Here is an 18,959-nt window from a genome sequence, read left to right as displayed (position 1 = left end):
TATTCATGTTCATGAATATAATTTAGCATGAAATGTCTCACTTGGATTATCATCGATTCATTACTTGTAGTAGTCTCATTCCAAGTTGATTCGTATCGCTTGGTTGAGTCGTATTCGTGATAATGCCTTTATACTATACCGTATTGCTAGACTTATATTTATGCCTCTTTCGGACTGTCCTGCCGATTGTGGGTTTAGCTCATATCTTCCGCCTCTTTCGGACTATCCTGCCGATTGTGGGTTCTCGATTTCCAATTTAGGGTCCGGGTCTTGGATGCGGACTGTTCTGCCGCATGTCGAATCGGGAACTGTACTATCCCGAGAGTCTAGCCAGATTTAGACTAGGACTGAGTCTTGGGAGTACCATTGTCGTCCTACCAGGGCAATTATATATTGATATATGAGTAGTAAAGGTCTTGCTTGGTTATAGATATTGGTATTTGTCTGTTGTTTGTCTTGGTCCTATCGGACACTAGGGGTGAGCTATAAGCCCTCTAGTTGCGATATGATCGTCGGGATTGATGTTCCCATCCGTTCTTATGGTGAGATGCAAGCCATAAGTATGAATGTGACATTAGTAGCCACGTCCCGTGCAATGTTTCCTAAGTGGTTTTCCAAATAATGGCTACGGTTTCTGTTCTTGTAATTTGCATTGGTTGATCCCTTACTTAACTGTTTCACATGATTCGGATTCTAATCTCACATCTATGTCGTATTTCCTTGAAATGCGTGATTTTGCATAAATGACCATATTCTTATCTTTCATATTATTTAATTATTTCACATGAATAGTGAGTCTCCATTATGCTAATATTGATCCATTGTATTTCATCTCATTTAATTGACATGTTTAAATATGTAAAATTGATGTTTATACCTTTTGTAAGTATATTACATGATTTATCTAATTGAGTTCTTTGTTATGTTCGTTTCGACATTTTATGGCTGGGAGAACCTTGAGTTACTCCCCACTGGCTGTGGCGTTCATGTTTACATGAATGACAGGTATTAGTGGTGCATTTATGGGGTGAAGACATGTGTGAGCTAGCGAGCACTTTATCCTTGTAGTCGGTTCATTAGGATTGATTAGACTCACCTTTTATTGTATTGTCATTCGAGGGATACATTTTCCCTCACTTTGACTATCACGTTTGTATAATTTAATCTTTATTTCCGCAATCTTTATTTGTGTTTGGGATTTTACTGAACTCGCGCTTCAAAGTTTAAAAGTTTCAAAAATTCCCTATTTTTCCGCTTGAATTTATAAGTTATAATTTCCGCTTTATTGCGGGGTGTCACATAGGTACTCTAAAGCTCTATTTACTTTAAAGAGACCATCGCCTTAAAGTAAATTTACTCTTGAGTAACACTTTTTGGATTGTAATGCTATGGCTTGTATGCAACAAAGTCGATTTGGGACAAGGTCATTATACCATTACTTTCGAAAGTAACATATTAACAATAAGACATGTGTGCTTTACTTCCACTATATCTCAATAGATTATAGTTCCATTACTTTCAAAAAGTAACACATTAACTATAAGACATGTTTGTGACGATCTACTCCCACTCTATCTCTTATAAATACATCTATCTTCTTAAGAGATAGCTTTGTTAGTTACAAACATATATGGTAAAGTAATAGAAGTTTGTCTAGGCTGACGTGTTAGCACATAAAAAGACCAGCTCTATTATGGCAGCTTGATTCATGTAATATGCGAATCTGATCCATGTCATTTATTAAATAGACTTGTTATTTTAGGTATCTCCAGGTTAACCATTCGTTTATAATAACGTGTCCGTTTTGGATTGCAAATTCCCAAAATTGAGTTCGATAACTCGATCTGACTCATATGCATGTTATATACAATCTTGAAATCTTAAGCTCTCCAATAGCTCGTATGGAGTCTTATAAATGGTGTAGCCAATTGGTTTATAAAATTTCCCCTTTTAGAATTCAAATAACTCTTTTTTACTTTATAATCATGCTATCTTATATCAAATAAGATGTGACATTAACTCACAAAAGCATAAGTGAGAATTAAATTAATGACTTATGAACTTAATTACAATGATCCCTTCGTTGTAATTCTTATATGATTAGATTAAGTCAACATAATTTATGTTTTGATATAAAAAGTGTATAATGACAAGCTTTTAGAATGAAGAAAAATTCCATAACGAATGACTTGGGTTCAAAGCCAAGCCATTAAAATTAATACAACAATTGTTTGCATAATGGAAATAAAACAAACTTCCATGTCCAACATGGAAATTAAAAGAAGTTCTAAAAACAACAAGCCAAAATACAACAATACTAAGAAGACAATTACAAAATAAAAAGCCAAGCTTCCATAGGTCTTCTTCTATGGGCGGCTACACTAGCATCCCTTGTTGAAGATCATTCTCAACCTTGCTTATCCTTTCCTTTGTCTTTGCTCACATTCCCTATATCACATTTCAAGGGGGTAAAAATCACAACTTGTATCTAAATACCAAAGTTGAGATTTTTTATTAATAACATAATAGATTAGAGAATTTATTACCTACTGGAGTCACACGTCCAGCTTTAACATCTCCAAGATACTTAGGGCAATTTCGCTTCCAATGGCCCATGCCACAACAATAGTGGCACTTATCTTCAGAAGATGCACCCTTTTCGGCTTGGATGGGTTATTCCCAATAACTCTCCCTTTGACCTTGTTGGAAGTGGGTTTCTTTCCCTTACTAGTACTCCTCTTAAACTTCCTTTTGCTTTTGTTGTTAATAGAAAGCACATCCTTAGCTGAACTAACATCAAGACCCATATCCCTCTCAGCTTGCACAAGTAAATTGTGCAATTCATGGAGGGAAGTCTTCATGTTTTGCATATTGTAGTTTACCCTAAACTACACATATGCCTTTACTTTGTTCAATGAATGTAGAACTCGGTCTATGACGAGTTGTTCGGGAATATTGACCCCTTGGATCTTAAGAGTCTCAACAAGCTCAATCAATTTGAGCACATGAGGGCTAACCTTTTGGCCCTCTTTGATGTTGATCTCGAAAAATACGGAGGCCGCCTCATATTGGATTATCCTAGGAGCTTGCAAAAACATGGTCACAAGCTTGGTGTAGATGTCATAGGCCGTGCTCATTTTGATAGCACTCCTTTGGAGATCGGGCTCCATAGATAAAATCAAGACATTCTTGATAGAGGCCGACTCTTTTAGGTAAGCCTCATAGGCTTCCCTTGCGGCGGAGGTTGACCTAGTAGTAGGTGTGGTGGGAGCGGCTTTGGTAAGGTAACGAAGCTTGTCGTCACCTTCCGCGGCCAAACGGAGTTGCGCATCCCAATCGGCAAAACTAGAACCATTCTTTTCAAGTTTGCAACGATCCATAAAGGATCAGAGCCAAGAAGCATTGGGGAGTGGTGGAGCCTTTATGCTAGTTGATGCGGATGAAATTGGAGTCGACATTGCAAACTAATCAAATTAACTACAAAATAGAAAATGAAGGAATTATAAACATTTATCGTCTTAAAACTTGTAAATAATTTAAAACAAGTTTTAGCATTTATATAGTGACCTTTACCCAACTATAATAAATGATTCCGAGACCCAAAATTCATATTTAACTTGGATGTGAGCCAACGAGCCCTCTAGATCTTTACTAATATAACTTTGGTGGGTTAACCTTTTTAACCGATTCTACAATTAGAATTCTCGGTCGATGATTTTACATTAAATTCATCTTTAGCCCGAACCTTTTGCGGCTACGGTCGCAAAATACCTTCGTTGAGATCAACGAAATTTTCGAAGTGTAATAACTACTTATTACCCCACTTATCCAACGTCAATAGAAGCATCCCGAAAAAACGTATTGTACTTCTCATGAAATTTAGATTCATGGGCTCCTACTATTTGGTAAGGCTAAGTCTCAATCTTTTAAAAGTAAAGGTCTTGTCAATTTATTATCTATCAATTTTAAGTGAACTAAAAGTCGAATTATTGATAATTATAATTGACACGGTCGATGACTCGATATGATATGCATGTGTTGTTATGGCGATTTGGCAGTGCATGCAACATATTAAAAGAAATGCAAAACAAACAATTAATTCCTAGTATGGCCTTCCTAAAATAGAAAATCAAATCATCTATTAAATATTTGGAAACCAACTCCTTTGGTCCCTTGAATCTTCAAGTGGCACGCCTTCCAAGAACACCGTCTTTGTCGGAACGTCTTTCCGAATGGTACCGTCTTGAAGGAACTCCGGAATTACAAATAATAATAAAAATACAAAGCTATTCCTATTATACATTTGTAAAATGAAAAACTAATAAAAAATAAAAGTGATACGAGATCACATTAAATTACAACCGAATCAATATCCCCTTTCATTACGGGTAATATCGATTAAAACTAAGGCCATACTAAGATAAATTACATAATTCAAAATTATATAAATAAAATATGACATTCAACAATAAAATATGCAGCATTATAATATCTGTCTACCATGCCAAATTATGTACCAAATCACCCTATTTAACTTATATCGATTATATAACCCGGTTTTATGGAAATGCACGATTTTAACTTATTAAAATCGTAAAGTAATACTAAAATCTAATTTTAGTCCAAGTTAATTATCCTAACACTCTTAGGTCTCAAAAATTAGTCATCACTCAATTTTTGATAATAATTCAACTTGATTTAATTTTATGCTCATTTTTGACCCTAAAATCATAACATTTATGAAATAAATCCAAATTAAATTACAATAAATTCAATATTTTGAACATTCTGGAATATATCCATGACACTCATAATGTCAAAAATCATGGTTAAAATTTTCGAATTTATTTCGAGAAAAATATAGTTGCGATTTATCGGTTTTATCAAATAAAATATCTAAAGTATACAAAAATTAATCCAATAAATTTTACAACTTTATATATGATAAGTGGGATATAAATGCAACCTAAAATAATTTTCTCATGCCATATAATTTGTTTTAGCTATTTATGCTAAAATAGTCACCATTTATGCCATTTTTACACTAAAAATTCATAAATCATGCTAAATGAATCAAGTTCATCTCAAATTTTACACACAGTGAGTAAAATATGCATGTGACAACATATTAAAATTTCATGGCCTATTTCGAAGTTTAACTATATTTAACCATTTTACCTCCATTTAATTCATTTTTATCTCATAAAAATCACAAATCATGCAATATTAATCACATTAATACTAAATTTTGCATACAATAATTAAAATATGCATGTAATGTCATATAAAAATTTCAAGGTCAGAGACTTAGTTTAACTATTTTTAGCATTTTAATTTCCATTTTAGTCATAAAAATGTAATAAAATAACTAAAAATCATTAAAATGAGCAATAAAATACCAAAAACATTTTAGGACCAGAATATACAATATACAACATGATTTCGTTATTTTATCTAATAAATCACAAATATTTAGTTTTAATTAAGTTACTAATAACTCGAAAAAACTATAAATCGATTATGCATGCAACATCTTATGCTCTGATACCAATTGTTAGGTTCATATACCTATTATTATACTCTTCTAATAGTGAACTAATTAACATATTAATATGAGTTCTTTAGATCTAGTGCATGCATAACTAAAAAAGAGATAAAATAAGAAAAATAATGCTCATTACATTGTTATATGGCTTGAAATAATGGGCACAAATAAGGTCACCTTCCTTATTTGTTCTTGAGCTTAAATGTAATGGATGATCCTCCTTAATCCCAAGTATTGAGATCCTCCTCTTGATTGCACCCAAAACAAATCTCTTAAACTAATATATTAACTAACTAGATTAATATACTAGTATCCTGAAAATAATTCTAATAATCTTCTTATTACTACACTAGTAATCTTATATTGTTATTAGAAATTTGGATGAACAATCTAATGTATTCTAAAACTAGTTTTAGAGAGAGTTGAGAGATAAGGACAAGAATGCATGCATGAGAATATGGAGAAGGGAAAAAATGAGAACAAAAATCTCATCATAAAAGGAGGAAGGGCCGGGTGGTGTAAGGCCTTGTGCCAATGCATGACTACCTCTTTTCCTTTTGTTCTTCTCCAAATAGTAGGTATGTAAGGCTAGTGTAGGATAGGTATGATTATTCTTATTTTATCACATAAAATAAATCACCCACTAACTCCTTCCACCCTCCATTTTTCGGTCCATATGTAAAATAGACTACCATTTTATTTTGTCAATTAGTCACTTGTCACACAATATGTTACATGTAGCATGTAACAAGTTATTAATTAATTTAATGCATATTTATCAAATAAATATCATTTTATACATTAATTAAATTACATATAACAAATTGTCTAGTGATTCTTGATCACATAAATAAAATGGGGTATATAATTATAATTCAAAATATATTGTAATTATAATTAACCATTCATTCTTATCTCAATTGTTTCATAAACAATAATCAATTTTAGTAATAAAATATTTTAATTACTAAAATAAATCTTATTTAATCAAATTACAATAAGATATAAATATTCTCTCTCACAAATGAATTGTTCAATTTTAAGGAATTGATTAACTTGTATCGTCATACAATTAATCAATTTGTCTATTAAGGGAATTGTCCTATAGGTATGACCTTAAGGGATCAACTGATCACCACCGTCAAACGACAGTAATGTCAAACTCTAGTTAGCCAATCATTACTGATTAATGTTGATCAGTTGACTATATAAATGAATCATCCCTTACGTATACAGCGAGCTCCTAGCCGGCACCGCACAGGCGGCCAGCCCGCCGGCCGTGCACACCTGATGACCCAAAATCAAATGCCAACTATCAAAAGACTGAAAGATCATAGATCCTAATTAGACTCTCTAATTAGTAACAAATTATCTCATAATATGTTCATTTAGTGATCTATGTAACAAGCATGCAAATATAAAAGCATAAAAATAAAAGTTAAGGAAAAACAATTTCCTTACATTGATTTTATGGTAATATGGGCACAAACTAGATCACCTATCTAGTTGTTCTTGAGCTAACAAGAAATGGATGATCATCCTTGAAAAACTTTCAAAAAGAAAATCTCCTTCAAGTTGCACCCAAGAACAAATCACCCAATTAATCTTACAAATATTAACTAGATATTTGTAAAACTTACCCTTGATAATATTTGTAATATTACTAACACTCTTAGTAATAATATTTTGATTACTAACTTCTTAGCAAAATGATGTATAATAATTTTAGAGAGATAGACCAAATTTTGTTCACATGCAAAAGTGAAGTAAATGAAGTGTAGAAAAATTGAACAAAAGATGGAGTGTTATAAGGAGGAAGTGGCGGGTGGAGGAGGTGGAGTGAAGGAGTCAACTTGTTTTAATATTGTCCAAACTTTATCACATGCACAAAGATGTTAAGACAACTTATGGAAGAAAAACAAGTAATGTGTAATGATTATGATTATAATCATCCACTACACTCCATTTACACAGTCCAATGTCCCATTTACGGGTCCATTTTGGTTCTTATATTTGTCGCACAAATACGTGTAAATTTTATTTAAACATCGTTTCATGTTTAAATGTTTCCAATTCATGTTTAAATGTTTCCAATTAATTTCGTCCAAATCACTCCATAAATATACGTGTACCGCTACACATATTATTTTACGTACTAATATTAATCACATTAATCAATTAGTGCAATTTTAGTGAATTAACAATTAATTAACTAAAACCCGTATCCCTAAATTTATTATTCAATTATCACATAATTAAATAATAACTGTCGTGCCTCGAGTTCGCAACTCGAAATCTCTCTAAAATAATCGACTAACCTTTTAGTCTATAAATCAAGGGACTAAATAAATTGTATCTCATACAATTAATTAGTTGTCTATTGGGGTTCGTTCCTTTAGGTGTGACCGAAAGGGGTCAGTTGATCACCGCCGTCTCACGACAATAACTTCAAACTCTAGTCAGCCAACCATTATCGATTTACGTTAATCAACTGACGAGGATCAAATAATTAAATATCTGATGATATTCCCTTAATGAGATTTATTATGTAAACGCACTATTGTGGAGGACACTAACTCCAACAAAGACTCCCTGTCGTGTAGCCTACCGACGCCCGACCCGCCGGCTGGGACACATATTTCGCAATTTTGACTTCCTTTGTAATTTTTGACCTACATTTCTTGCAAACTATAAATACCCCCTCCCTTAATCATTTCGACACACAGCCCTAGATCTGAAAAATACTCTCTAAATTTATGCAACATTCCTTAATCAAAGTTTTAATCTTTCCATAATTAAGCCTTAATTACTTACTTAATTAGCATAGATATATTTAGTTTCAATAGTTTATGATAAGAGTATAAGACGAGTTTTATACATGATTATGGGGTTGATTGAGTGTTACTTGAAGAGCTAAAAGCGGTATTTTATGGGGCATAATGCGTTTATTTGTGTCGTGCTCGTATCGTACTTGTAATAGCTATTTATACCGAGATGGAACCGAGACCGAAGCTTGATGAATAGCTAGATAAGGGAGAGACTGATGCACTCGGGTCAGCATAAGCTTGTAAAGATTGCTAGCCTGAAACCATATGCTTTCAAGTTATGAGTTTCGAGTTCGATGTCGGAATCGAAGTGAAGCAAGAAGAGGCGGAGCAGGTAGTATAATCAGAACAGTCAGCGAGCAGGCAGGAGAGCCACCAAAGACACATGAGAGCCGCCCACTGGTCGCCTACCCCTAGGCTAGCCGCCTGGTGTACTGAAGTAGCAGCTCTCGGACGCATTGTCTATGACTTTGGTGTATGGGCTTGGCTTGGCTTTAGTCGTTTGTGTTGGTTTGCTGGGATTTACTTTAACAAAGCACTAAAGCCTTCCTATCAATCATTGGTTTCTATTAGAAAAACATTATTATATTAGTTTATTAGGGAATTCTATTATTATTATCATGAATGATACTAGTTGGAAAGCCCGTGCGATGCACGGGGCTTCTATTAGGATTATCTGTGAAAATATATTCGTAAGTTGATAAAAAAGTCCTACTATGTTGTCATTCATGAAAAAAAAAAATGTGATTGGTATAGATGATAACCGGTGAATTATTAATTGGTGCTTTTAGCATAAAAGTTTTGCCATTATTTAGTATAACATCAAGTGACATAGCTATAGTATGTCGCTAGCTTTTTCATTGTTATAGGCACAACCGGTTTTTAATTAAATACAAAACGCTTCCTCTATAAACATGGTGGAGCTCACCAATATAAACCCTTAATAACAGAGTTATATCTTTATGAGTTTTGCAAATTGTTTTAGAACTACATAAAACTGAATGATCTTACAAAAAACAACAGGTATCATAATTATATATATTTATTGCGTTGAGAGAAAATGTTAGAACTCTTACAACATAATTTTACCTTGACTATTTACAATTAAGAGTATTTGCTCCTTATAGACATCTCGCAATATCTCGAATTATATTACATAGAATGCACGGGAACCTAGTAGTATCATCTATGACAACATCAGTTAGTAGTTTATCTCATTTTTTAAAATAGTTGGGTTACCAAGTTAGTATAATAATGTCAGTTAATAGTATATATTTTATAGCACCGCTGAAAACATTATTTTACGTTACCATGGTCGGGTAATAGAAAACTATTAAATTTAACAAAAAGTAAAATTATGCTAAAAATGGACGCAAAAAAAAATTCAGGGGTTGATTTAGATGAGGACAGATTAATCATCAATTCCTACAACAAAAACGCAACGGGAGCGTTCTGGCATTTGGTATTTAACTATATCAGTTGTATACTAACATTCAAAGGTATAGTTGGATTATAGAGTTACCGTTCTTATTTTCTTAGCACCATCTATTTTAAATATCGAAATAGTTTTTGACTTCTTATCCTTGAAAAATTCATGCAAAATATATAATAATACATCTTAATTTGGTAAATTATGAAAACTTCTTTGTAAACAATGTCCTTGTGGCCTTGATACATTTGGTCTCTATCATCGATGTAGAACCTTAATCTCTCGGATGCCGTTCTTGAGACTACATAAAGCTGACCATTAATAAAAATTGGTTCGGCAAGTAAATTTCAACATTATTTAGTGATTGTTCCTAACGTACTCTTGTTTATTGTTATGGCACAACATTAGAGCCGGCAAACAATGACACGACACGAAAACACGACAAGAATTCGATACGAAATTAACGGGTTTGGGTTGACATTTAACGACCCATTTATGTAAGTGGGTCGACAAGAACACGACACGAGATTTAATTGGCTAGGTTTGGGTTCAGCACTTTACACACGAACCCGACATGAATAACCTATTTACTAAATTAATCCCATGTTTTCATGATCCTCACATAAATATACTTACACTTTCCAAATATGACATGACACGAAAACACGACACGAAATTAACGGGTTAGGGTTGAGATTTGATGACCTATTAATTTAACTGGATCGACAAGAACACGACACGAGATTTAATTGAGTCGGATTTGGATTCAAGAGTTCATGATCCGTTTATATGTGACACCTAAACCCGACACGACCTGATTTGTTTGTCACGCCTACGTAGAATGGCCTCAACGTATATTGTCTTTCCTTAAAAACGAAAAGAATCATTGTATATGAGGAAGTCATTACTATCCTCGGGTACCTTTTTCCGACTCTGGAACCTGTAAGTATCTTCCCTTCTACTATGAATTTTTCAGGGCGATTGATAATAAGACATTCCCCGTTAGATAATCCTCTTACGGAGTTAATGCTCTTCTAAGACATGACGAATATAAGCCTTCTCATACCCGTATTTAATAGAAAAATTACATGCCCCTACTTGTCGCAAGTAAAAATTTTCAAAACCATAACCGCTTCAACTTTGGGAGATCTTAAGATAGTTTCGTTCCATTTAAATTGTCATATACTCGTCTATTCTATAACTTTCTCAAATAATTCTGATATTATTTTACCCATATATAACACCCATGGTGGCACGATTTAAAATGTAGTTTGAGTCTAAAACTTTATTTATATTCGCTATATCCAAGACAAATGTGATATAGTTGGACACTTGTGATAGATTTTCCTTTTTGATCAAATTAATTTGTTTTTTTCTTATTGTAGGGCTAACAATAATTTTTATTCTTATGTATAAAGTTAATATTTATTTTGAACCAATTACTTATTTATTCTGTTCCTCATGATTTTGGAGTATATGTACCTTGTGTTACAATGCCTAATTGCTATTATTTATTTTGAACGAATGGCTATAATGGAGATTATAAAATTAAAAATTGAACCTGAGATCAACTACTAACAATTGGGTCAAAAATAAGTAAACATTGGCAAAAAAAAAACACAACAATAAGTAATTAATTAGATATGAGGAAGGTCGGGAGATCATGAAAAATCTCATATTTAGGTTTTATTTCAAAGAAATTAGCTTTTTAGCAAAATTTCATTTATTTTAATTTTTTTTGCAAATATTTGATAGATAAATTATTTACCAAAATAAGTGTAGCATGTGAGAAATAAGTTATCTGTTTTTTTATTCATTCAATTTATAATATTAAATATAGAGAACTTATTATGCCCTTTTACATCTTTTTACCAAAAAAATAGCTACCTTTCGGTTAGTTTGCCAAACATTTTTGGCTTAATCAAATAAAAAACCACCTTTTAATTTTCAGTTATATTTTAAGCTACATTTTTAGGTTTCATTTAACTTTTCAGTTAGTGTGAGAAATGAAATTTAAGATATAGTAGAGTTAATTATATTTTACTCCCTTTTGAAATCCACATTTTAAAAATTACCCCTTTTTGATTTTTTTTGCTAAAATTACTCATTTAAGTTGTATTTTTTTTTTTTACTAAAATTGCTTCAAAACTTCAATTTAAGTGACTTATTTTCTCTATTTTTGAACTCTCTTTCCATTTGTCTATATAGTTATACCTTTCAAAATATAAATTGGCTAAGATACAAACGGAATAAATTCAAAAACAAACGAAATAGGTCACTTAAATTGGAGTTTTGAAGTAATTTTAGGGGGAAATGCAATTTGGGAGTAATTTTAGCAAAAATTTTCAAAAGGGAGTAATTTAAAAATGTGAATTTCGAAAGAGAGTAAAATCTCGATATAGTATATGATGAATAATGTTTATATTATAATTAATATACCATATAATTAGTTACATTGTTTATTTTGAATATCACCTACTTATATTAATTAGAATAATCTTGTTAAAATAAATTTCATCTACTTATATTAGGATAAGTTTATTAAAATATTAAGAAATTTACTTTTATTATGATAATTTTATTAAATTTGTTTCCAAATCTACTCTTGTAGGAATTCTTAAAAAGTTGGACTCTCTAATATCGCTTGAAAAGTTTAATTTATTTCGAAATCTACTCTTGTTAGGAATTCTTAAAAAGTTGGACTCTCTAATATCGTTCGAAAAGTTTCTGCTTTATATATATGTATTGATTGATTAGTCGATAGCGGACGACTAGTCATTCATTATTGATTCTATCAGTCAATAAATTATAATTTTGGGGGAAAATACATGAACCCTAATATTATTCGTTTTAAGCAAACTATGAGGAACTGATCCTCCCTTCTCGATTCAAGGTACTTTGAAGCTACTATTTAATTAATTGTGAAACCGTCTTAATCCTTTGTTTTTTACTTGAGTATTATTTAGTCTCCGTTCATAATTTATGATTGTTGTATGTTTAATTGATTTGGCCAATTAATTATCTCATCCTTCAATCTATTGCAATTCTATATGTTTGAATCCGTAATTGTTCAATTCATTAGATAAAGTTGAGACCTTTAATCCAATTATTTGTATGCGTTTCATCGTAGTTGGGTAAAAGGGGGAATAAATATATAATTCGAACCGATAACCGCGTGTGTTAAAGGTCGTTATTTCTGTTGATTGTTCTATTCGTTCATGTTGTTAGTGAATTAAATCTAGATGCTTGGATTAGATTATTCATTAATTAGGTTGCTTAGTCTCGCGTTTCGAACTGAGTAAAATTACCTAAGATACATATAAGACTCTTGTTTTACAACGGGATATTCAAGGAATAAATTAGGATTAGCGGTCGACGATCAATTGTTAACTAGTAGTGGATAAACCTCACTCGGGACCTTTTAACCATTTGAATTCATCTCATTTACTTATTGCTTTGTCTTATTAGTTCATTAGTTATAATCAATCTCAAAACCCCCCATATTATTGTTACTTGTACTCTTTAATTTTTACACATTAGTTACATCGCCTTCCATGTGAATTCGACACCCGACTTACCTCTACTATATAGTTGAAGGTAATATGACTTTATTACTTATTTTTGGGAGCATACGACTTCGGCTCACCAAATTTTGGCGTCGTTGCCGGGGAAGGCAATTGTTTAATTTTTGTGTGTTACTGTAGAGAGTTTTAGTTAGTTCTAATATTTGTCAAGTGTCTATATTGAGTCTTTATTCCTTGTTTGATGGCTGCTAGATTGAATTTTCCTCAATACGAGGATGAATTGTTTTATAAGTATTTTAATAGATTGAGTGACTATGTGACACCTCCATACTCCAAGTGCCTTACCAGGACTACTCAGGTATAAGAACGTCACCATCTCGGTTTCCCGAGGCAATGATAATCAAATGACAATAAAGAAATATAATTTAAATAGCCAAACTGTTTAAAGTGATTACAAACCAAATCCAAACTGACAAAAGGTGCAATACATGTTCTCAAAATCCAAATGTCTAAACAACTAAAATATGACAGTGGAAGACTCTAATCAGCTCGTGGTGACACATCCCAGCTATCCCAAATGCCTCTAGTCAAACCTGCTCAACAACTGCTCACCATCCCAGAATGGATCACCACAGTTTTTAAAACAATTAAACGGGGTCAGTACTAATCACACAATACAATCACAAAAAGACAAGAATCAAAACAACTCAATCGTCACATCAACCCGAACTCCATCACCAACTCCTCAATACTGACTACACACTAAAGTGTGTAGCCCTGCTAGAGTACCCATCGCAACAGGTTACTCCTCGCCGCCAGTAGGGGACCGCAGCCGTTCCCACCTAAGCCCCGCTCATCTCCATCGAGCGATAAACCCAAGTCCATTAATGTGCACATCCCTTCTGTGGCGGGTTCCACAGAAGGCGAATCATGGGTGTGAAGCCACTCCCGCAAGTGACTCCACTCAGCCAGGGACGCACCCAGAAGATCACAGACAGATACAATCAACAACAATCAATAATGCTAAAATCCATCAACCGTCACAATACCAATATTATACTTTAACAACAATCACAACCAAATCACCAATCCACATTATGTGACTAATACTGAGTAGGGAAACCTTACCTGGAATGCAAACACAAGCAGGCAATCTCAACAACTGAATCAAAACCTCTCCTCTACGAATCCTCCTCATAACACATGATCACATAATTACTAACAATACAACTAATCACAAAACCCCCAATCCCATAAACTAGGGTTTAAACAAAGTTAATTAAATGCTATAAAATTGGTATGTAGATCTTACCCTTGACGCAAGGATCACTAAGATGCAAAGAACAACGAAATCCGACCTATCAAGCTCCGGGATTTGCCAATAACGCGGATGAAGAGAACAACGTAGTTTTAAACCTCCTTTGAATGAATTAGATTTATGAAAAGTGTTTAGGGAAAAAGACGATATAAAATATATACTAATCCGCGTCATTAACAAAACCCGTCAAAATATTACCCGTCAACCGAGCTACTCGATCGAGTAACTAACGTACTCGATCGAGTGCCACTTACTCGATCGCGTGCCAAGGCTACTCGATCGAGTACCCTACAGGCATACTACTGTTTCGTAACACAAAACACCCTTACTCGACAGAATAAGGCCCACTCGATAGAGTACCCAAAGACTCATAAAACCGTAGTATTACAGTCTTCCCTCCTTAAAAAGAACTTCATCCCCGAAGTTCAAACCATACAAAATAAAAACACACTACCACACTCGCGGCACACAAAAACCAAAACAAAACACAACATAAAAACTCCGACACATACTACCAACCAAACTCAACCCGACTCAAACCACTACTAACTATACCAAAACAACATAAAAAGATGCAAAAACGAAAAAAACTCTTCGCGATCATCTCTTACCCCCCCTAAAAGAAACAAGGTTACGTCCCCGTAACCATACATACCTGATAAAAAAGGAACGGATAGCGCTCTCTCATGGACTCCTCTGCCTCCCATGTAGCCTCCTCAACCTCATGATTAGACCAAAGAATATTAAGCAAGACTTTATCACCATTTCTAGTCTTCCTAACCTTCCGGTCAAGAATCTGCTTAGGCACTGATGTATCACTTTTATACATACTTTTATAGCTCCCTTTATACCATTTTATACCGTTTCGTGCCTATTATATCATTTATATGCCTTATTTCAATGAATTGTCGATACTGCCGCTATTTTGTGTTTTGATGCAGAAATGACTCGTTATGAGTATGATCAAGCTAAGATTAGCATGGTGGAGACGGCATAGTAGAATACACGAAGCATGGCACGAGAAACGAGGAAGCACGAAGGCTAGAAGAGAAGAAATAGCCTGTGAAGCAAGATCCTCGATCGAGTCACCTCTGACTCGATCGAGCAAGCTGTCCTCGATCGAGTCACCTCTGGCTCGATCGAGGATCCTCTCTGGCAGACTTATTTCCGGACTTTCCTAAAACGATTATCTTTTGTTATAAATTAGAAACTCGTGTTTTATTGTTAGACTACGCTTTATTTTACATTCATACTGCTGGATACTTTCTTAGAACCCTAATTTCTTCCTTGTGACGGTACTAATCTTTCCTCATTAATTAATCGTTCATTGTTTTTATGTTCATCAATTATTGTTCCATGCTTTCAATCATGTTTTCATTATCAATCATTGTTGTTATTGTTATCGTCATGAGTAGCTAATCTCCTCATCTAGGATGAAGGGGATCTAGGTTAATTAAAAGGGAAAATTGATTAATTGCTATTGATATCGCTTAAGTTGTTGTTTGATTATTGTACTTCTTCTAGTTAATTAACTTGAGGCCTGAGTTATTAATTAGTGTAGCGAATTGATCCTATCGCCGACCGGGTTAGAATTAATATAGGCTACGATAATCAAATAGATTGTATCTAATTATAGCGACCGCATGTTAGAATCGATCTAAAGGGCATAATTGAGTTGACCGATCTTATGACCTTAAACAGCTTGATAGATTTAGCAATTGATTAATAATCCCAAAATAATTGACCTAGTGAACCGGAAGTCCTAGACCTTTAATATTATCGTTAAAACCTTCATTTACTTACTTGCAATTAGTTTATTAGATCAAAACAAAACAAACCCCCAGAAATCAGTTACTTTTAGACAGTTTAAATACGTACAGACTCAGCTTTTACCGCCTCCATGTGGATTCGATACCTGTCTTACTGCTAGCTATTCTTGTTAGTCCTGAGATAGATTTACTTTGGTTTGGTGATACGACTTTAGCCACATCAAATTTGGCGTCGTTGCCGGGGAGGCAACAATTGTTTAGTTTGTTTTTGTTTATTTTGTCTTTTTGTCTCAGGGAACCCAGTTCCTTGAGACCGTTCTCACACTTTTCTTGTTAGTTCTGTTTATGCCCAGGTCTAATAGGTCCGAGATTATTCCTTTTGATCCTGAACCAGAAAAGACTTTTCGCTATAGACGGAAATTTAATCAAGAAGTGGGTCAAGTAGAAGACTTGAGTATACTTGACGTCGAAACGGCGAGCTCAACAGAGACAGCCGATCGATCCTACGAAGAGGAAGAGGACGACATTCCTATTCCTTACATTCCAGTCACGACTGATATTCCCAAAACTACCATCATGCCTACTTTAGCCAGTCACTCAGAGCCGACCTTAGCTTCTATCCCACAAGGATTTAAGCTGCCCACTACTACCAATGGAACTTTTGAGATTCGGCCATCTTACATCAATTTGGTGGAACGAAATATGTTTGGAGGGATAGCTGTTGAGGATCCTGCGACGCACATGAAGAAATTTGTCACCTCTCTTTGTTCTATTCCATTAACAAATTTGGAGTGACACAAGATCGAGTTAGCGGTGCTCTTTCCTTTCTCTCTGAAAGATGGAGCTGCTGAGTGGTTGAGAGATATGGACATGGATACTGAGGGAGTTACAGACTGGAATTCCTTGGCTCTTGCTTTCTACAAGAGGTACTTCCCACCTCAAAAGACTAATGCTTTGAGGAATCAAATTACTAGTTTCAAGCAAGGATCTACTGAAGTTTTGAATGAAGCCTGGACTCGCTTCAAACGTTTAGTCCGATCAGTTCCCCATCATGGTTTCCCAAAGTGGTTTCTTTGCAACCAGTTTTATAACGGGTTGTTTGACGATCATCGTGCCCTTTTGGATTCTTCTGCTAATGGGAGGTTTCAAGATAACACCAATGATGGTGACGCGTGGAAGTTGATTGATCATATTGCTACCCATACCGCCAGGTATGGAAATCCTAGGGGAAGCACGCGAGGTACTGGAGTTGATAGTGCCCTGGCGGCACAGCTGGAGACTATTTCTGCCCAGATTGCTGAGATAAAGACTACCCAATCATTGGGTAGTAAGGAGAGAGTTCATGCTATGACTCATCAAGTAGAGGAGTCTTGTGCTAGATGCGGTTTAGATGGTCACAGTGCAGCTGATTGTATGAGCACATTAGAGCAGGTTAATGCCTTTCAGGCTTACAGACAAGGTGCACAAGGTACACCTTTCTCCAACTTTTACAATGAAAGAACGAAGGAACACCCGTTCCTTCAATGGTCTAGTCAGAATGTGCAAAACCCGCAGCAGTCACAACCGCAAAAGAATACTTATATCCTTCCCAATAATCGTGGTAGTCAACCACAAGGGGGATATCAAAGGCAAAATCAAAGAGGCCAGCAGTTTAACAATCAATATCAACAACCTCCTCAGCAAACTCCTCAACAAATTCATCAACAAGCTCCGAACAATGAGATGGCAGAGTTGCGTAATCTTTTGCAACAAACTTTGTCTATGCAGCAGAAGCAGACGGCTCAAATTTCTGAGCTAATTGCCCATAACAAGATGCTAGATAATCAAGTGGCTCAGATGCCACTTCAAAACCCATCAAAACAGGCCGTAAGTCTTCCTCCTCAAGGTAAACAAGCTCATGAGCAAGCTAATGTTATTCAGCTGAGGAGCGGTACTTCTTATGCGAATCCCGACCTGTAAAGCCTTGAGAATGAAGTGCCCATTACTGTTGATGAGGTCCCTTATATGCATCCCAAAGGATTGGGTAATTTGGAGCTTAGTGATGATGAGAAAGAACCTGACGAAGTTGAAACACGAGCTGACGATAAAAGTAAAAAAGACGAAGGAGCTGAACCTGCAGAGGTTCCTCAATCGAGTCAGAGGGGACTCGATCGAGGATCCAGCCAGCTCGATCGAGTCACCCCTCGACTCGATCGAGGATCCACTTTGACAGCTGACGGTGTTTCAAAAGTTGTTTCTAAGGACAAGCAAGCCGAGCCCATAACTATTGCACTACCTTTTCCTCATCGACAACAAAAATCCAAACTGGATAAGCAGTTCGGTAAGTTCATGGAGGTCATGAAGAATCTACAGGTAAATGTCCCTTTTACTGAATTAATTACTCAAGTGTCGGCTTATGCTAAATTCATGAAGGAGATTTTGACAAGGAAGAGATCCTTTGACGCGGTGGAAACTATTGCTTATACTCAGAAGTGTAGTGCCATGTTGCCAATCAACTCACCACCTAAATTAAAGGATCCAGGAAGTTTTTCTATCCCTTGTCAAATTGG

Source organism: Silene latifolia, chromosome Y (assembly GCF_048544455.1).
Source record: "Silene latifolia isolate original U9 population chromosome Y, ASM4854445v1, whole genome shotgun sequence".
NCBI classification, from domain to species: domain Eukaryota; kingdom Viridiplantae; phylum Streptophyta; class Magnoliopsida; order Caryophyllales; family Caryophyllaceae; genus Silene; species Silene latifolia.
Note: the sequence above shows the minus strand (reverse complement) of the source record.